The 21,642-nt window shown below is 49.6% G+C and overlaps 1 long non-coding RNA gene across 3 annotated transcripts in view; it reads right to left on the bottom strand.

The window, feature by feature from the left end:
* Nucleotides 1-21,642, bottom strand: part of LOC133077827 (uncharacterized) — a 118,080-nt gene that overhangs the window by 27,361 nt on the left and 69,077 nt on the right. For all 3 annotated transcript variants that reach the window (XR_009697789.1, XR_009697791.1, XR_009697790.1), the window contains exons 3-4: nt 21,155-21,239; nt 5,472-5,630 (exon numbers count right to left, since the gene is read on the bottom strand). This is a non-coding gene — a long non-coding RNA (uncharacterized LOC133077827). The remainder of the gene's footprint in view (nt 1-5,471; nt 5,631-21,154; nt 21,240-21,642) is intronic.

Below are 21,642 nucleotides of genomic sequence, written 5' to 3'. Positions count from 1 at the left end.
GAAGCAGTAGCGAGCGGTGAAGACCTCGTTGTTTCCATCACCGTGGAAGCTGGCATCTCATCTGGAAGGCACCAGCCCTGTCAGGCAGGCCCGGCCCATCCAGCCCCCAGATGGGTGTCAGGCTGCTGGGACCATCCCAGCTGGCTGATATTATGGTGGTTACAGTAATAAAGACCAGGGTTAGCTGACAAACTTGGTATTTTCTTATACGGCTGCTGTGAATTTTACAAAGTGTGAGGCAAGCCTCAGGTCGGCAGCACTGCAGCAAAACAAAAACACACAACAGAAAAAAACCACACTGCTGAGGTCAGCTGTTGAGGTTCTCCTCGTGTACAGCTGGCTGAAAAATACAATACAATACAACACAACACAACACAACACAACACAATACAATACAATACAATACAATACAGGCAGCTGCGGCGTGGGGAGAAGTTAGGTCAAATCCAGGACTGAAAGAAATCTGTTTGGAGCTGCGATTGGGGGTGCAGGGCTGCCCCGTGGAACTGTTGCAGGGATTTAAAGAGGCAGAAGTTCATTTCCTGCGATTTAAGGAACTTTGCTGACGCCTGTGCTGGCGCGGGGTTCGAAGGACTGGGAATGGACCTGGCTGCCCAGGCGCACAAGGCGCACGCTCCCCCTGCAGCTCGTCTAAATGCGGGGCTGCTCCACCTTGATTGATGACCCAGGCAAACGACCTATTAATCCAACAGCAGCCCCACTTCTACTCCTAACTTACTGGAGGCAGAATGGCCACTGGAAGTGGTTTTGAACTGCTTCCTGTGGTTCCCCCGACTCTGTGGGGCGGGGGCTTCTATTTTTAGAGAGTGACCATTGCCATGAAGGTCCAGTCGGCCATAGATGCGATGTGGGGACTTGCGGGTGGCCAGGGCAGACTGGGTGGGCTCTTCATTCAGATGGTATTTTAAGAGTTCCTTTCAAGTGACGCATAGTGGAGAAGGCCACCACTTCCTCCTGAAGGGTAAGAGGGTGTGTCTAGGCCAACAGACGCTAGGACGCTTGGCCGTAAAATGTGTCTTTGTGTTTGGAGGGCTGGTGACCTCCCCATATGAGGCTGCACGGCTGGTGTCCATGAGACACCAAGATGTGTACATGCTCATTTGCATTTACCATGTACCTTCTCTGAATATGACGGTACGCTGTGGAGTTTTGTTCAGAATGGCTCAGTTTCACATATTCTGTTCTCTTCCAGTCAACGGGTCCCGTGTTAGTTTGGGTTTCCTGGGAAGCAAATCCTGGCACAAGGGTTCACGTGCACGTTGCTTCTGTGGGAGATGGTCCCCGTCAGCACCCCTTGCGGAGTGGGGAAGCGAGGCAGGGATGGGCGAGAGCCAAGAATGAGTCGGAGATTCCTCAGAACGCACTGCGGGGCCAGTTGGCCCATTTCTCCAGCTCTCCGAGGCCGCAGGTTCTTCTGAAGGTGAGGGACCCTCTTTGTGGCCAAGATAGGGCTCCAATGGACAGGTAAGCCTCCAAACATGGGACTAGGAAGCAGGGAACGGAGCAGGGAAAAGAATTCACAGAGAATTTGGACGGCGAGAGCTGTGGTTTCTGTTGGTTTTCCTGCCCCCTTGGCTGTTTTTTCTCATGGCTCTCATTGCATCACAGATGAAACTTTGTCACAACTCAGTATTTGTATAGCACTCCTCCTGGCTATGAAGCTTGATCTGAATGCTTTAGATTCGTTTCTTTTTCTCTCTCTGTTTACTCTGCATCTTATTTTGTGCACTCATTTTATGCAAATCACACCCCCAATGAAATATCCCCACGCGGCCACAAGGACAACTAAGGTTAAAAAGGCTGATAATTCCAAGTGCTGGCGAACATATGAGCAACAAGGACTCTCACACGTTGTGAAGAAAACAGGATGGCCTATCTTATAAAGTTAAATACAGACTCACCATATGACCCAGTAACACCCACTTCTAGATGTTACCCCAAGAGAACACATGTCCACACAAAGTCCTGTGCATGGATGAGCACAGCAGCACTATGCATAGTAGTCCCAAGCTATCTGGAGCATTCTGCCTGGGTTCAAGCCCCGCCTCTGCATGTTGAAATGCTGAGTGATCTTGGCTTAGGAACTTAGCCTCTTTGAGCCTCTCTTCCTCATCTGTCTAATGCAAATAACAGTAGCGACCACCTCATAGGGCTGTTGTGAGTATTAAATGAGTATTAAATGAGAGCTCCATATTGGGTTACTTGTGTCCCTCAAAAAGATATGTTCAAGCCCTAATCCCTGGAACCTGTGAATACGACCTTATTTGGAAACACGGTCTTTGCAGACCTCACCACCGAGGGCTGAGGTGAAATGCCTGCTGGGACTGCTTCCCAGAGGTGCACGGCACCACCCAGGGCCTTCTCCACCGCGTGCAGCAATGAGAGACGGGCTTCACGGGCATCCCTTGGGCCAGCAGATGGCCAGGGGTGTGGCCCAGCTCACCTGTATCCTACCTGGGCCATCTTAACGGGTCCATCACCCCCTGGGGCTGCCCCCGCAGAGCTCCGCCAGCCTCCCTCCAAGCACATGTCCTGACATCGGCGGGCGGCCAGGCGCGCTCACACACACATGCTTGAGCGGAGATGCGTATCAGAGCCCCTGAGACGTGGGTTTTCTTCCAGATCAGATATCGGCCGAGGCCTCGCAGCTCCAGCAGAAGGGAGGAGAGGCACCGCATCTGAGTTGCATTAGCCAAACCAGCCCCAATTTATTTTTCCATGCCTGAGAATAATGATACATTTTTAGTCTTGTGAGATGCTGCACTTCAGGGAAAAGGCACAAAGACTCAAGTAACCCTGAATGCGGTTGTGGCCAGGCCCCTTCCGTGGATTTCTCTCCACCTTCCCGGGACTCCGAGAGACCCAGCTCCCATTCCTGGCGTCCTTCATCCCACCCCATTCCGCTCTCGCCCCCAACACCCCTCTGCAGGTTGCCTTTTATTTCAACACAACACGTCAAAGAACGAGGTTTGGTTTTGGGAGCCCAGGTTTGTTGCTTGCAAAAGACTGTCTAAATGGGGTGACGCAGGTGTGCTTTGGGGGTGGTCTGAGAGACAGAGAAGCCCGGGGACAACACCAAGCCCGTGGGCTAGTACAGCCCCAAACCGGAAGCTTTCCAGCCAAGCAAGCACGGTGAGGAGAGATTGCATGGGTCTCAGCTCAGACCACAGTCATGATGAGATCCACGTCGGTTCTCGGCAAGTGTCTGATAGGAGAAAAGTCTGCCTTCCGTCCTACACCACTTTCTGTTTGTGCTTTTTCTCCCTTATTTTAATGCAGCTCCCTCTCCCCTTTAACACACGTTTAACCCTCTGTGACCTTTTGCACTCTCAGCAGCGCCGCCCTACTGAGACTTGTTCCAACACACCAGGGTCAGTCACTTACACATAAGTATAAATAAGCCATGGACGGGCTCCTTTTCTGGGCTGGAAGTGGCATTTCAGCCTCAGTTGTCCAGCGCTTGAACCAGCAGGCAGGTTGCGGCTGGCCGTATCTGTAGCTGAAGCTGCTCCTGCCTGAGGTGGACAAAAACGTGTTTGCAGCACATACTCATCACGGGCACATGGGCACACGTGCGTGTGCATGCGTGTGTATAGGTGCATACGCACACTCTTCCAGGATCCCAGGGTGGAATATAAGTCACAGTTTCCAAAGGTCTTTATGGGTGTTCCAGCACTGAGAAGTGCTGCCAATGTTGTCCTCCGAAAAGGAAGCAAGTGAGTGTTCCCGTGCTGGAACGAGCCGGCTGTGTCTACCCTTAACGGTGGCGGGTGGGGGGAGGTCAGGCCCCAGGGACGCTGATGACCCTGGGTATGGGGTGTACGGGGCTTTGCACTTATTACAGAGTCGTGTTATAAACAGGACTTCTTTTTAATGGTAGTGGGCACCAACTCAAAGATATCTGCTGAAAAACTCTGTGCTCTTCTCTCTGCTGACTCATTTGGTGGGAATTACAGCCCCAAATGCCAGCATGTGGCTGAGCCACATGACCCTCCACTGAAAAATAAGGACAGGACAGTTTCAGTCTTGCAACCAAACAACGGAGATGCAGCCAGATCTTCTTCCTCTGTTTGTTTTTTTCATTCACATCAACAGCTCTACACCCAGCATTCAATGTGACCCCTCTGGGTCAGTGCCTCCAGATTTGAGAAGAGAGAGGAATGGGTCACAAAGTGACCGCACCGCTTTTTTTATTTTTTAACAAGTGAAAAGGAACCTTGGTATGTAACAGAGGGAGGAAATGAAAACTCTGAATGGTCTGATTTTTCGGCTGAGTCCTAGAAGTAGTAGCACGATAAACAAGCTGAAAGGAGAAACAAACCCTGGATTCCAGTTCACTCTGCTACTAACTAGCTTTGTCACCTGTACTGCTATTTTCCCTCTGGGACCCCAGGTTTCTCATCAGTGAGACGAGGAGGTTGGTCTTGGCCAGAGTGGCACTTCCTTAGAACATACAACCCCAGGCCAGCACCCACCCCAGGCATGGCTTATTGGTCAGCTCATGTTCTCCGGCAGACCTCTGAACCCTTCTCAACCCCGCTCTCTGTGAGCCATTAGCAATCGGTCAGAAATCTAACTGCTACATGTGGTTGTCATATCCACATGTGCTGTGTTTGCCAACTATTTCCAGTAGTTTCCTGTCCAGGATTTTGGTAGGATTGCACTGCCTGCCTTTTTGGGTGACTAGTTCAGGCCAGTGAGTCATGAGCCAGTGAGAAGTGGGTCACTTCTGGGCTGGGGTGCCTCAGTGCTGCCATGAGACCCTCCACATCCCCCATCCCTCACAGGGCAACTGGAATGATCAAGTCATTGAGCAGAGGTCCCTGCCGACCTACAATGGACCTGCCCCATGAATGAGAAATAAGCCTTTATTTAAAAAAAAAAATAAAAAAGCAAACCTCAGAATTTGGGGGTTGTTTGTTACTTCAGCATGTCTTGGCCCTTCCTGACTGATACATCATCCTCGGCCTCTTTGGCCCTGCGGTTTTACAAGTCTGGGTCTGGTGACTTGGCCGTTCTGCCTGACTCAGAGCTGTCCCTTGGGACACTGACACCAGACCAAAAAGTTTATGGCAAGGACTCCCATGATGTTAGCGCTCAGATCTGTTTATGGTCCTTCAAGGACAGTTTTCCCAGCTAGTCGAGACACACCAGAGCCAATGTCCAAACACTGACCACACCCTTCTGGTGTCAGGATGTCCTGAGAAGCAGTATAACAGCTAGCAGTTCTGCGTTCACCTCTCTTCGTTTGTACGACATTTGCCAGCTTGAAAAACAAGTTCTCACACCAGTTTTCCTTTAAAAATGGTGGGTCCGGGGCTGTCCAAGGTTCTGTGTTTTACTCCTAAACCTTTCCTCTAGACCAGTAGGAGCCATGACACTAAAGCAATGTGTGAAGACGGAGGGAAGGAACGCCACCCGTGATGCTAACCGACCGGCATCTTACTCACCAAAGAGGTAGCTTCCTCCAGGAATCATCCGGGCCCACGTGTGTGCGGGGCTGTGTAGGCGCAGAGATGGAGAGAAATGGACCCTTTCCTCGGGGCGTCACTGTCCAGGGGGTAGAGTGCAGTGTAGCAGGAGGTGGAGTCTGTCAGGCTTAAACCTCCCTGTTAGAAAGTGAGAATCCCGAGGTTAGTCTTCAGCAGAGAGGCTGAGTCAAGTAACGCTCAGGCCTCTGGAGCCTGCAGACCTGTCTTCACAACCAGTTTGCCCACTTTACCACTTAATTCACTGTAAACTTGGGCCAGTTGTTTAACTGGACAAGCTGAAAAATCACCTGTAACTAACACAACACTGTTAATCAACTATACTCCAATATAAAACGAAATTTTTAAAAAAGTCATCTGTAAACCAGGCAGCAACATCCATTAGCACAAACTTACATATGAGGGATGGAGCCCATGCTTTGCGCCCGAGCCTGCTGCCCGACATCTGCTGGGGACTCCCTAACCGCTGGCTGCTGTCACCCCACTTCCAGCAGGAAAGGGACACCCCGACACTTGAGGGCACCCCACACGTTCTGTCCCTGCCACCCTGTGCTCAAGAAATCTAAGACTCACTCCCTGAAAGAAACATTGGGCAAACGAAGAGGCTCTTAGGAGCCCGACAAGCCTTTGAAGGTGCCGGCAGCCCCATCTCTGAAGCTTTAAGTCCCGAGAAACAGTCACTATATGAACAGAACACTTGCATTAAATGTGCTAGACATGTCTAAGAGAATAAGAATAGAGAATCCCTGCTCTTTTTTTTTTTGCCATTTACAAAATTTTTATTCAAAAATTAACATACCGTAAGATTAATTTTCAAAATTCCATTTATAATAAGGAACTAATTCAAACATACAGAAGGGCTCAACCAGCCCTTGCTTTGCACACTGCCGTGTCAACCCAACTCACGCAGAAACCCACGGGCACGTGTGCCCGTGAATGTGGAGCCACCAAAGCCAGGACTCCTTACAGAGAGATGTGGTAAACACTTCTCTACCCCCTCATGGGTTTGACAAGCTTTTTAAACACTGCAATGGGATTTCTGGCAATTTTTGTTCCATCCTTTGCACTTCTCTGTGTTTTTTTCCCCTTGAAGTCTGTATATGGAACATGCATTCCCTCTGCAATCATACGTTACGGTTAAAATAATAATGCAAAACAATAATGCATCTTGAACTCTGCTCTTGAAATGTTTACACTTGATAGCTTGTTTCATTTCCACCACACCCATGTGAGATACTTGGGATTAGTACTATTTGATTGTTGAGGATACAGGCTGAGAGAGGCGACGTGAGTTGCCCAGGGTCACACAGCTCCTAACGGGGTGAGCTGGAGAGTCAATTGGTGTTTTTTCATGTAGGACAGCTCTTATCATTGAACCAGAGCCACCTCCTTGGACGGTGAAAAGTTCTTGGGAAAATCTTACTGCTGAGATGATATGCCTTTTATTTTAAAATTTTATTTATTTATTTATTTTTGGCTGCGTTGGGTCTTCGTTGCTGCACGCGGGCTTTCTCTAGTTGCGGCGAGTGGGGGCTACTCTTCGTTGCGGAGCGCGGGCCTCTCATCGCGGTGGCTTCTCTTGTTGCGGAGCATGGGCTCTAGGCGCGCAGGCTTCAGTAGTTGTAGCACGCGGGCTCAGTAGTTGTGGCTCGCGGGCTCCAGAGCACAGGCTCAGTAGTTGTGGCGCACGGGCTTAGCTGCTCCGTGGCATGTGGGATCTTCCTGGACCTTTTTTTTTTTTTTTTTGGAAAGATGTGGCATTTTATTAACAGATGGTCATAATGGAAATGTTTCACAAATAGGGAAACTGAGGAACACATAAACGACTGGAATCAAATCACAAGACCTGAATGAATACTGATGGGATCGGCTCAGTCACAGTTACAGCTCTGTTTGCTGCCCATTTTTCTTTGAACCCGTGTCCCCTGCACTCGCAGGTGGCTTCTTAGCCACTGCTCCATCAGGGAAGCCCAAGAGATGATACGTCTTTAAAACAATGGCACACGCCCCTGGTTGAAAGAAGCATTTCTCTTGAGTTAAGGGGTAGGAACTCACTCTCCTTCAGAGAGGATGCTGAAAACAAGCCGTCAGCCCTTTCTCCCTCTCCCTCAGCTGAAGAGTAAATATATTTTGGCTGTGTTTAAGTTAGGAGAACGTAAAGAGAGAGAAGTTACTAGTTGTGGGTAATCTATACAATCTGTAACTACAAAATCATTTCTGTTTATTTTGAAGGGTCTAACCTGGTATTCTTTTAAAACAACCCATGTGTTGACTGCAGAAAGGAAAGCTAACCATGGCAACCGTGGTCGTGGAAGACAGAGAGCTGACAACAGACAGCGTGCAATCGGAGTTTGGGGCTCAGAGATCATCTAAAGCAGCACCTCCTGAACTTCGCTCTGCGAGCAATTTTCCTGGGGCTCTTGTTCAAATGCATACGCTTATTTGAAGGTCTGGCGTGGGGCCCAGGACTCTGCATTTCCAACCTGGCGTCTCAAGGGCCTTGGATCTGGTTTCTCAGCTCGGAAGCACATTAGAATCACCTGAAGCTTTGAAGATCCTGGCACCTGAGCCCAACAGCAGACAGATTAAATCACATACCCTGGCGCTGGACCCAGGTGATCCCAGTGTGTGCAGCCAGGCTTCAGAATCACTGCTTAGAACAAACAGTTCTCAAACCTTTAATCCCAGGAACACCTGACACGCTTAAACATGATTCAGGATTTTTTATTTTTATTTTTATTGGAGTATAGTTGATTTACAATGTTGTGTTAGTTGCAGGTGTACAGCAAAGTGAATCAGTTACACATATACATATATCCACTCTTTTTTTAGATTCTCTTCCCATATAGGCCATCACAGAGTATTGAGTAGATTCCCTTGTGCTATACAGCAGGTCCTTTGATTCAGGATCTTGAAGAGCTTTTCCTATCATATTTATCTCATTAGAAAATAAAACTAAGTCATATAAAAATTCATTTATTGATTCATTTCATTTTACGTTAAAATGAAAACGTGTTTTATGAAAAGTAAGTATCTCACCAAACAAACAAAATCGAGTGAGGAGAGTGGCACTGCTGCATGTCTGTGCCTCGAGCATCTGCGTGACTAGGACACGGCTGGGGCTTCCCGCTGCCCCTCCCTGCATCCCACCTGCCGCTCTTTATCTTGTTTCATCCCCAGCGACGCTGACCCAACGTGGAACTCACGGAAGAGGAAGCCGAGCTCCGAGGGTGCAAGGTCTCTGCCCAAAGTCACACCGTGAGCACCAGGGCCCAGGCTGACTGACTCTAAAAACCAGCACTCTCAACCGCTAGGCTAGATCCCCCCATAGGTGGATGAGACACAAGGGACTGGGTCTCATGCTCCTTAAGACCCCCGTGAACGTTTCCTGGAAGGTGCTCAGTGGGCCCCCAGTGTCCTTCTGTCTGACGCCTGCAGCCTGGACTGTCACGTGTCCAGCCTTCTCACTGCCCAGCCTGCAGTGACTGATGCGTTTTTGTTTGATTCCGTGAGATTGCGCAAATTCATGCAGCGCTTCCTGTGGGTCAGGCACTCCTCTGGCATTCCATAAACACCAACCCCTTTAATCTCCATGGTAACCCTGTGTTGTAGGTGCAGTGTTGCTCCCATTTTACAGGTGAGGAAACTGAGGCCACACAAAGCCAGGATTTGGACCTCTGCAGTCTGGCTCCAGCTAAAGGTCTGTCCTCTGCTGCGTCCAGTGACAAAGGGACCTGCTCTGGTCTAGAAGGCCACCCTGAGGCGGTGAGGGCCTCTGCCTGGAATACTGGAGCATCTTTCCCTCCAGTTCAGAGTGTCCACCTTGGCACTGGGCTCTGGAGCCATCCACTGGCCCTGCCACTGCTCAACCGGGATTACCTCTGTCAGCCTGCAGTTCCTCCTCCGTTCTGTTACCTGCTCACAACAGCCTCTCCTCTGTACCTTGCTGGCCATCACTGTGGCTGGGGTGTACTTCTCTTCCCCCTTGGTGATGGCTTTGGTTAGTGGCATGTGGGCAGGAGTGACAGCATGTGAGTTCTGAACCAAGACCTGGAGAGCCACAGTGGATTCCTCTTCACCCTCTAGCACTCCTGCCACCATCACGGGAGAAGCATGCCCGTGTAGCTGCTGGTCTTAGACTAGGCAACACGTGGAGCAGATCTGAACCTGGCCCACAGCAGAGCCGCCCGGCTTACAGATCTGAGAGAAAGAAACACGTATTTGCTACCGGAAGCCTCTGCGATCTCAGGGTCATTTGTTACACAGCATTAAGTGCCGACTGTGTCATTTGATGACAAGGGTGGAGACGACGTGTGAGCAGCTCTTAGTGCGGTGTCTGGCTCCGGGCAGCCCCCGTGAACGTGAACCATCGTAACAGCTACTTCAGATGCAGTTTCCACACGGCCCCTCCTCTTTCTCCCTTCCTTAGTCTGCCGGGGCTCTGCAGCCTGCCCACCCTCCCCACCCAAAGGAACAAGGTGCTCACATACCACTGAGCAACAGGCTTGGGAGCCCGGCCAGGTTTGTGGAAAACGGGAAAAAGCCCTGGCCTCAGTGAATGGGGTTTTTCAACTTTATCTCGAATTCTCTTGGTGTGGCTGGTGGGTTTGTGCCTGACGGTGTTTTCTGAAAGGGTCTTTGTGGTATGAGCGTGGATGAAAAATGAGAACCAGGAAGGAAACAGGCTTGACTTTGTTAAGAAGTGTTCCGGGTTTCAAAGGAAACTTGAAGGTGAGTCCAGGGCATGGGCCTGGCTACGGATTGACAGCAGGCCCAGGACTCAGTGCCAGGCATGGAGGGAACCTGCCGTCCCAAAGGTGTCCTGGACGCCGTCCTGAGCCTGCTGGCGCCGCACCTGCTTTCTCTCGTTGACGTCTCACACAAACACACAACTTCAGCTATTTACTGGACCGGGAGAGCAGCCCATGATCCAATCCTTTTCTGATCATCTACAGAAGGTAGTAGAAAGGATCTGCTGTCAGGAGCTCGTTTCTCTCTGAGCTGTGTGACCCTGGGCACGTTACTTTAGCTCTCTGAGCCTCGGTTTCCACGTCTGTGATACGTGGACACTGTAATGCAGACCTCATAAGGTTGTGGTGAGGACACAGCAAGAGCGAGCGTGTCCGAGCTTCCAGCCCCTTAACTGTGGCACGATGCTGGCTATTAGGACTGCGGTCCTCACCTTTCTGTTTCAACGGATGCCAAGCTCTCCCACTTGTCTCTCAGCTCTGACTCACAGTGGCCGCTGCTAAACTGAAATGCCCTCTGTTTATTGACATTTCTCATCTGCAATTAACATGTAATGAGTGCCCTGGATGGACGAACGAAGAAGAACCTTTTCCTTCCAAGGAAAGTGGGAACTTACTCTGTGGTACTGGGCAGCATAGTTAAGACGAATGGAATGAATGAGGCAAAGGAAACTCAAGCTGGATATCAAGAAGTTGTGCGCATCACAGCTATTAGAGGAAATGGTGACAGGGCCGTGTGGTGAGCCAGGCGGAACCAGGCTGGGAAAATACTGGCAATCTGTAATTTCACAGCAGGACAGTGGGAGACGTCGTATTCGTGCCCAGGCAGAGAGGGAAGCAGGGAAGCAGGACGCAGCCAGCAGGGTGGCAGTGACTTGCTACCCTCACGCAGGTGTCGTTCGGGGGCTGTTGCTAACCACTAGGGGTCATTGCGACTAAGCTGGGCTGTCATTCGGGTCATTGCTGAATCTCAGAACAGCGCAATTATCGGCGAGAATTTGGAATCAGGCACTGTGAAGGGACGCATTCATTTAAAGGAGGGGCTTAATAATAATCTATAACAACTAAATAATAAACAATAATCTATCATAGGTAAACAGCGAGCAATAAGCTATAAATAATACGTCATAATCTATGACAATGGAAGGTACCCCACCTTCTTCACTTTTCACAACCACTAAGAATTCGTTTTCCAGAACATTCCCCTCCCCACCCCCAGTTCTCTTTTCCCAGACCAAGTCAGACACAAAACTCTCGCGGTGCTGAAATCACGTCTCCATCCAAGGCTCGCACGTGGACCGGCTTGCTTCCTTGACTTGTTTTTATTCCTCATTAATCATTACTTGAATGTTCTGGAGGTTTTGCATTCTGGAATCTTCTTTGGCCTTCTCGTTTTTTGTAGTTTTCCCAATGAGATAAGACATTTGGGGTCTGTTTTGGGAGTAGTGAGGGGTGAGTGTCAGTAAAAAAGAAAAACCCAAAAAACGGGAAAAACTGTCTTCCCTTCGACATCCACAGACTCTCAGTCCATAAATGGCTTCTTTATTCCATTCCTGTTTTGGAGATCGTCACAGACAATCCCTGACACTGCCTTCTGCTGATCTGCAGTGTTTCTCTGTGTCTCAGGAGTCACTGTTTTAGGGCAAGAACACGGGGAGATGGGGGTGACCCAGCTGACACGGCAGCTTAAATGCGGCCCCAGCGTGTCCCCACCCCGGGGAGACAATGCTGGATGGAAAGTCGGGTGGATGCACTCATTGCAGCAAAGTGGGGATTGTGCTCCCTGAGCAAGTGCTCTGCAGACAAAGGGAAACTGAGTCGAGGAATGTTAATTGCTTCTGGTACCGTCCCGTTTAGCCATGGATTAACCCTTATCAGCAAGTGGCTTCTTAAGTCTAATTTTGTCCCAGAAGGGAGGCTTGGCCTGTGCCGAGCTGAAGTCGGCCCTCATTTCCCAGGATTACCTGGCCAGTGGGGTCCCACACTAATCCCCACCTCATTTTAGTTAATTTCAACCTCCTGCACAAACCCTTTCCCCGAAGCTTCCAATAAGAGACAAAAAAAAAAAAAAAAAAAAGCCCAGCTTTGCTTCCTCCTCCTGTCCTTGCCCAGATTTTCGGAGATAAGAATGAGCCTGGAAAGGCCACCAGCAGACTCCAGAGCCCCAGAGAAGTGGACAGACTTTCCCCTGGGGAAAGGCCGACGTCCTCTTTCTTCCAGGCTGTGCAGAGGTGCCATCTGTGCCCGTCGCTGGACAGGGGCATACGTTTGGACCTGGCAATCCCCTGGGTTAGCTGCTCTCTCAGCCTCGCTGGTTGGGGACGACCAGGGCCCCTTCGTGAGGCCGATTTGGGGCTTACAGCCTCTCCCGGATCCCACATGGGGCAGCGTGCTCGGTCGCGATTACTCCTCATGGTGGAGAGTTGGTCCAGGACTTTTTCAGGGGTCCCACTAGAGACTGCATCTTTTTTCTCTCCTTTCTTTCCCCAACTAGCATGGGGAGCAGATTCTACAGGAATAACCAGGACAGGCCTGTGAGTCTGTGCCCTCCTTGCTAGGGATCAGCTCAGGGCAGGGGGGCGATCACACTGAGTCTACCCTCAGTGGGAATTAACGGGGCGGGGGCAGCGCTGCAGCTGTGTGAGCTCACAGAGGACTCGGGGCCTGAAGCAGCCAGGTGCCTGGGGAACAGATTACGCCCCCCAGATCGACTCCTAGTGGCTAAGCTGGGGACTTCAGCCAGAACTGGGGGACCCGCAGGGAGAGCAGAGGCACCCCCGTGGGGGAGAGGCTGCACTTTCCTCCCACTGGGTTTTTATTAATACGTCGCTCTCTATTTGAATTTCCTCCTGTATGCAAGAGAACAAGACAAAAATTCAAAACACCTGGTAGTTCAAAACTTACTCATTAAAAAAAAATCCTGCTAATAAAGATGATAGCAGAAAAGATGAAGTCCAGATGAACCACAGCTGCCGGTTCAAGTGACAAATTCGCATCCCTTTCTTCTCTGTGAGTGGGGAAAGGGGAAGGTATCAGCGGTTTAAAGTCGTTTAATGCAGATTTCCATCATTGTTATCCTAAGTGGAATCATTGTTATCGTTGTAATAACATTTACCCAGCGTGCCTGCGCTGGGTGCCCTGCATATGGCGACCACATTGTCTCACAGAAGCCTGGAGCTTCCCGGCCCTGACAAGGGGGATGCTTCACGGGGCGTGGGGAGGGGGCTGGCGGGCAGGACGCGTAGCCCTCCCGATTCGGTTTGGCAGTGTTTCTCAGAATCTCGTAGACTGTTTGCAGCAGAATCCTAAACGCCTGTCACATCGAATGCAAGGGGACTCTGCATTTGTTTAAACAAATGCTGCAGATTACTCTTGAGCACATGAAAGTCTGAGTTTCCCCGTCTATAAACACAGACAGATGCTAATGCCTCCCTCACAGAATTACTGTTGGGGTGTTCAAAGAAGATGATCCGGGCAAACAACAGGACAAGGGCACTGATTACTATTAAAATTCAGCAGTAATTATTATTGTGGTTGTTACTATTATTGTTATTATTGACAAGCAAACCCAGGCCCAGAGAGGGAAAGCAACTGGCCCAGGGTCACACGGTGATGAGGGGGCCAGCACCCACTGTGAACCCCACTTTGGGGCTCTCCCCAGCTCCACACTCCCTAGCTCCCTGTTATCACTTATCGTGTGGACCAACTCCAGGGCTGAGGTGAAGGGTGCTGAATGCTGAGTCCCTTCCCTCGTCTGGGTTCCCTACAGGCCCTCCCCCAGAAGGCATTTCCTCTGCTTCCAACAAGAAGAGAACATTTCAGGGTTCTCCCTGTTAGAGGCGTGATGACTCTCTAGATGTTTAAGTTCCCATCAGCCGGAACTCCGAATGGGGCTGACATGAACCATCTCAAGGCAGGAGGTTCCATCAGAATGACCTTGTGGCCATTTTCTTAGGGAAAACAGGCCAATCAAGGCTTGATTCTTCTGGTTCCCACACACTCCAGTGGGATGCGGACGCCAGTTTGGCTGCACGATTTTGTCCGCATTCAGAGTTTTTTCTCGCTCATTCCGTAACCCGATCAGGATTCCGAGCCCATGTGTGTTGGGCTGTAGCAGGAAGCCCAAGCTCAGGGCTATAATCGTGGCCTTCAGGCCTGTCTCAGTGACCCAGGCAATTTGGGGGTCAGTTGAACAGAAGCGGGCTGCAAGTTCACAAGAAGGCCAAGTTGTGTGAACAAAATGCTTATGAGATTCCCGGGTTCACATCTCGCCTTGAGATGGCCTCACAAGTCTCCCCGGCAGGCAGCAGCAGGCCAGGCGGTACAGCTGTCGACGGGGAAAAATGAAGAAAGGCTGGCCAGCCAGCGCATGGGGCTGGCACAAAGCACATATGGATCATTGGTAGATTATAGAATCGAGTGGTTCAGAAACGTAACACGTCGTGTTCTCTTCCAGTAGTGGGTGGAAAGATCTGGGTAAGATGAGAAGCAGCTTGAATCCGTTCCATGGAAGATTCCAGGAGGGGCTAGTGTTCTCTAATTCCCACTGCCGATTCTGCCCTATAGATTTTGTCAGGCACTGGGGGCTGAAGCATACCACCTTCCTCATTCATTGGGTTTTCCATCCAGGATAAACTAGGAAATAATTGGAAACTTGAAAGAAATCCCTCAGCATGTGTTTCCACGCCAAAGAGGCTGTGTTGTTTCCCTGTCTGGAACCTCTGAGTAACTTAAGGTCAAGGCACCCATCAGATGAAGAGTTTGGAGGCTAACATCTGGTCTTCGGTCAACTGCACCCAAGGGCATGTCCAGGAAAGGCTAGGTAGAGTGGACTCTCTCTGGTTGCCTCTGTTTGATTCTGGGTCACTTATTGCCTCCGTGGTCATGGTCCATTTGGTCTTGGCATCTCAAGAGTGTGAGTTCTGGAGCCAGGCTGCTCCTCCCATCCCTGCTGTGTGTCCTTGGAAAGTCAGTTAATGTCTCTGAGCCTCAGAGGTTTACACTCTTCATATGTAAAGCGGGGATATTAAAAGTACCACATCACATGGCTGTGAAGATGAAACGCCGGGGGCGGGGGGGAGGGAGGGTGATGCATGTAAAGTGCTTCACCCAGTGCGGGGCACAGAGTAAGCCCTCTTTAAGGATATGTTGCTATTATTGGTGTTATCATCCTTATTCAGAGAGTACCCATTAGTAAGCATAGCTGTGATCCCAGCTTCTCTTTTGTAGAATAAAAGAGCCAGAGGTGGGAGAAGGCAAAACCAGGAAGAGAAATTCGTGGGAAAATGTCCGAGTCTTTCTGAGCTCCTTTGCTCCCTCTGTGAGTGGGATGGAGAGGATGCACCAATACTAGCTGGGTTGCTGAGCTCTTGAGAGGAAAGGGGTCAACGGCAGGGCTCTACCTGCAGGAAATATGTTCTTTAGGCAAACCTCTGGGACCTTTCCCTTCCTGGGCTGGTGTCTCCTTCTGACCTCAGAGGTGAGTTTGGCCAATCCTTTGGGTTATTCGTGTCTGTCTTGTTTGAGATCCCCAGAAGCTGCCCCAGGACAAGGATTCTAATGTGAGTTGTTTATTTGGGTGGTGATCCTACGGAACACCAGCAGGGGAGTGGGCAGGTGGAGAAGTGACCCAGAGAAGGGACAGAGTCAACTGGGGAGGGGTTGGGAGTGTCATTATCAAGCAAGTTAATCTGGGAAATGATGTAGAGCACAGACCTCAGAATTATCGCACCCAAGGAGAGGGAGCTGGGGTATTTACATGCCAACCCTCATTAGTCACTGACTGGGGGCTACTCCTGTGGCGGGGGAGGGCGGTTAATTCCCTGGAACTCTGTCCCGCCACACGTGTGTGTAGGCAGAACAGACTCTGGGGACCTTGGACAGCCCTCCACCAATGAGATGGGGGTGCTGAGAGCTGGAAGAGGTTAGGCAGTGCCCCGATGGTGTCTGCTACAGATCACTCAAGAAAATCGTCTGCCTTCCTCTAGCCTACCTTGACTTCTTCCTCTGGTTTTCTTTCTTTCGTATTTATTTCCCAGTGTTGAAATGCTGCTGCCCTGCAACTATATTTTCAACTTATTTTACTGGGTATATCTTGTGCCCTGTGTAGCTGATAAGTTCTCTTGAGGGCGGGAACACGGTTTCCAAATGCTCAGATAACAGGACACAAATTCCAAACACAGGTGTGTTCATGGGTTTCCTCTGTCCCTTGGGGCCAGTGCAGAATATTCTAAAATCGCCAACGCTGCCTTTCTCTTCCCAAAGGAAAGTCTTCAGCGAATGAGCAGCTAGGTCTATAGCATAATAATGGAATGCGGGGCTGGGGGGAGAGGAAAGTGGCTCAGGGCTCAGAGTGGAGTTTGGGAAGAACTTTCAGTGTGAACAGCTCTGATGCAGCATCTGGGCACACAGGGAAAGGAAGACAAGGAGGGTCCTTCTAGGTATGCTGTTAGGGATGGTGGGTCCAAGTCCCTTTGTGGTTTTAAAGAAAAGTAAGTAAAGGATTGGAGTTATTCTGAAATTACTTTTGATTGGTATACTGTGTATTTGGATTGCAATGGATTTTTGAGACTGAACTATGTAGTTTCTGGGCTTAGATAAGGACTCAACTGTATTTTCCAGAGGGCAAAAATGCACATGCCATAGGTAATCAGTAAATGCTTGTTGAATGAATTAGTGGATATTTATGAACGTTTAGAGCTGGAATATGCCTTAGAGACTCTAGTCTAGGTGTGTGAAGCTCAAACGCCTCTAAAATTTCCAGATAAGATGCAAGATGCCCAGTGAAATTTGAATTTCAGACTAAAAAAGAGTACTTGTTAAAGTATAAATATGTCCTAAATACGACACGGGACAAACTTACACTAAATTTGCTAAATCTGGCAGCCCAGGTTTAGGAAATGTGCCGGTCGTGGAATTTAAATCAAGTGCAACAAGCCATCAGAGGATCGGGAGCGCCGGGGAGTGGGGAAGTTTCAGGATTGGTGGGCACAGGTCCTAAGTGCCTTTCTTTAAAAAAAAAAAAAAAAATCATCCTCTGCGCAAAACAAAATGCATCTTTTAAGCTAATGTTCTTATTTTAAGTAAGGAATCTGAAATGCAGAGGAAAGGAGAAGCAAGGAGCCTGCAGACCCCAGGCAGTCAAGGCAGAGACGAGGCTGGACCCAGGTTCCTCCCCGCAGGCCGCTGTCCCCCTGGCCCCACATCACAGGGCAGGCTGTGCGCGTGTCTAAATGTATGGCTTTCGATGCGCGCCCACCTTCAGAGGGCAGGTGATGGGCGAGTATTCAGGGTAAGAGCAATTTCGTGGATCACTAGGTGTAGCCAGTGCACATTCTCCCCGAAGACAATTAAGCCAGACTCTGAGTGGACCCCCCTGGTCTCCTGTTGCATCCAGTAGGCACTACGGCTTTTCTCCCAGTGCAGCCAGCTGGTATTATTTTTCTTCATTTTTGCCATTTGAGGTGCTCTTGATGAAGGTATAACAGTTGGGATATTAGGTAACATATTCCATATCTTGGGCAAGTTATCCTGCCTTTCGAGTCTCATTTCCCTCATCTGAAAAATGGGAGAGCTGGGAGGATGTCAGGTCTCTCTGATCTCTAATGAGGGGGACCAGGCGCCCCACTTTGCCTGGGAGTGTCCTGGTTTATGCCCGTTGTCCAGTGTAGTCATCAACTGCGTTCCCTTTGTACCCTCCAAAGCATCCTAGTTTGCATGAAAAATGGTACACTCCTTCCAGGCAGTGGTGTGCTGGAGTCACCCAGCATGGGCTCTCCAGACCTGATGACAATGTGTTCCCAGTGAGGTCCCATAGGTAGCTTGAAATCAGCCATAGACAGAGTAGTTACACCACGGCCATGAGCAAGCACTGCTTCCGCCCAGAGAGCTGGCTGTTAACACTAGTCAGCACACCACGGACTCTGCTCTCATGGTCGACAACCACGTTACACACATGTCTGGACAAACTGCCAGGTGGTCAGTGAGTGAGCATTTGACTACAGAATCCATTTTATTTTTATTTTTATTTTTTGGCTGCATCGTGTCTTCATTGCTGCGCACAGGCTTTCTCTAGTTGCGGTGAGTGGGGGCTACTCTTCACGGCGGTGCGCAGGCTTCTCATTGCGGTGGCTTCTCATGTTGTGGAGTATGGGCTCTAGGCGCACGGGCTTCAGCAGTTGTGGCACGTGGGCTCAGTAGTTGTGGTTCCCGGGCTTTAGAGTGCAGGCTCAGTAGTTGTGGCACACGGGCTTAGTTGCTCCAAGGCACGTGGGATCTTCCCGGACCAGGGCTCGAACCCGTGTCCCCTGCATTGGCAGGCGGATTCTTAACCACTGTGCCACCAGGGAAGTCCCCAGAATCCATTTTTAAAAAGATATTTTGGTCCATCCATGTTGTTGCAAATGGCAAGATTTCATCGTTTTTACGGCTGAGTAATATTCCATTGTACATATGTACCACATCTTCTTTATCCATTCCTCTGTCGATGGACACTTAGGTTGCTTCTGTATCTCAGGTATTGTGCATAATGCTGGGAGGGCAGAACGGGTGGTGGGGGTCAACAGCATGGGACGGAAGGAAACTAGACTTCTGGTGGCGAGCATGCGGAGTGTGGACAGAAGTACAAATGGAATACTGCACACATGAAACTTATATAATGTTATAGACCAATAAAAATTTTAAATAATGAAAAAAGCTACTTTGGTGACAACTGACTTGACATAATCAGTGTTCTAGTTCTTCTGTAACTGACCCATGAAAATGTCCACTTAAGCCAATGTCTGTCCTGGTCCTCAGCGGTTATAATGCCGTGAAATCAAAGTTCCCCGGCTTTGAGTGAGTTTTTCTGTTTCATCCGTCAGTTTGGTTGGATGCACCCAGTTACTGTGGGACACAGTGTCTCAGCAAAGCTGAAAGCCCCAGATGCTCTCAAGGAAAGAGCAGCCTGCAGTTAGCTATTCCGGGTCTCCCCCTGGTTGGGTGACCATTTCACCTGATGCTCTTCTGAAAAAGCGCATTTAAAATGCAGCCCTTGCCACATGTGGAGAGGCTGCAGGTGAGGCTAGCTTCGCTCCTGGGCTTCCTTCCCCGTGTCTAGGCCGACAGACTAGGAACTTTTCCCTTGAGATGGGGAGTCTCTTCCCCACCTCACCCTTGGGAAGGGGTACAGATATCTCCCCACCCTTCAAGAAGGCATGCCTGAAATATGCCATGTGTGTCCTGAGCACAGCCACTCACAGAGCCACTCCCCCGACCTCTGACCTCCTTACGTCATCGGCAGGGAGCCCAAGACCCAGGGGTCATGGATGCTAAAGGCAACACAGAGGGTGAACGCCGAGGGTTCGACTCCCAAGAAGGGTGAGATTCAAGCAGCCTAGAACATCAGAACGGTGAAGGCCCTTAGGGGTGATAAAGTCAGCCCAACTCATTTTACAGATGGGGAAACCCAGGCTGAGAATGGGCGGGGCCTCCAGGGAGGCGTCTGGACCTGGTTCCCCAGGAGACCTGGCGCCGATGAGACACAGATACTTAGAACACTGCACCTCTTGGGTCCCAGTTTGCTCATCTACAAAATGGGGAGATTAAGTGTCTACAGCTGAGGGGTTTTGAGACTGAAATGAGATAAAGCCTCCAAGGCGCACACAGAATGAGACGGTTACGCAGCATGGTACTAGACCCACTCAGTTTGATAATCAGAAGTTTGCTGTTATTGTTAGCTGTTGTTGGGTTTTTTGTTTTGTTTTGTTTTTTTTGCAGTGGCTTCTCAGAATCTGTGATCCCCCTTCCTCCCTTCCTGCAAGGAACCTGAACCTCCTAGTCATGTGGTTTGTTCAGGCCCCAGGTGGTTTGGAACAATCACATACTTCACCTGCTTTGACGCTGTTATGGATTCAAGAATGGGGCTGCAACATAAACCCATCCAATCAGAGCAAATCTCGGGACTTGGGTTGGGTGAGGTGGGGAAGACACCCTGTCTCTTCTCCTGTAGGTGAAGAAGGAAGCATGGAATCTGGTGCAGTTGGCAGCCACCTGACCACCTCGAGGGAAGTCATTCTGTAGGTGAAGCTGCCCTCGAGAAAGAAGCACAAGTCTGGTGGCACTGTCAACTGCTGGAACAAACTGAGCCTGAAGCTCGCCTGATCTCTGGATTCTCCAGTTATATGGGTCCATAAATTCAAATTAATGCTTAAACTAGTTTGGATATGTGCTACTTGCACCCTAATCCGTTGAAATGCTTTTCTGCGGTGAGGCAGTGCCAGAGCCTTCCAGCTAAATGAGATAGTGTACTGTGAGATAGTGATAGTGAAAAGCATCTCCTACAGCATTTAACACATAAAGGCGCTCCATTGAAAATTCTTAGCTCTCCCTTCCTTCCATCCCTATTGTATTCAAAGCAATTTCAACTAGACCGTCAAAAGTTAGATTTCCAGACTGCTCACAGAAAAAAGGCTTTTTAGCCTGGACTGTTTGGGGCTTTTTCAAGTAATTGCATGCCTTGGCAAATCTTAAGACGATGCCTTTATTCCTCCCTTGAGACAGAGTATGTGACACACAGACCCGCTTGGAATGCAGTGAAGCACTAGAACACTAGCTACAGGGTTGAATTTAAATCTGGGAACTGGTTATGTTCAGTTAAGATTTTAAGAGCTGCTTTTCCCCCATTCCGCTTGCTGCTTGGGACTCAGAAGCAAAGACAGGGAGTCCAGCTGAACGTCACTCCTTAGGCCAGCGGGCAGCTCTCCCCTCCAAAGTGCAACTCAGGGACCCAGGCCTCTCCCGCACTGCAGCTCTCACCTCCTGCAGCAGGGGTTCATGACCTGCACCCTTGGACCACGTGGAACCCAGGAGGTCCACAAACCAGGATGGGAAAAACATTCTACCACTATTTGCACTAACCTCTCGCTGAATCATAGATTTTGCTTCCGATATGAATGCGGGCAGCAAATGATGGCAGCATAGCAGCACCAAGGAAACTTCTCCCCTGCAGAAATCAGATATTTTCATATCACATTTCCGTTGTTGTGGATACCTTGAAACTTTGTCTATCTTCATTCGAAATTACAGTTGACATCTTGTTATTGAATGTATTTTTGTCAAGAAATGCATACATTACTACATCACAGATGTTTACGGTTATTGCAATGCTCTTCTGTGACCCTAATATGCTGGTTGTTGTTACTATTATTATGTAATCATTATGTCCCCACATGTCAAATGTCCCTGTCATTCTCCCCAGGGAGACTGTGAACCCCTTGATGAAAAGGGCCGTGTCTGACCCATTTTTATTTCCTGCATTGAGCACAGGGTTGAGAACCCAGTAGGAACCTAGCAAATATTGGGCCAAGTGAATAATGAGGATGTACAGTTACTTTATGACACTCTTG

The sequence above is a fragment of the Eubalaena glacialis genome, chromosome 18 (genome assembly GCF_028564815.1).
Source record: "Eubalaena glacialis isolate mEubGla1 chromosome 18, mEubGla1.1.hap2.+ XY, whole genome shotgun sequence".
Lineage (NCBI taxonomy): Eukaryota > Metazoa > Chordata > Mammalia > Artiodactyla > Balaenidae > Eubalaena > Eubalaena glacialis.
This window is presented reverse-complemented; position numbering and strand designations above follow the sequence as displayed.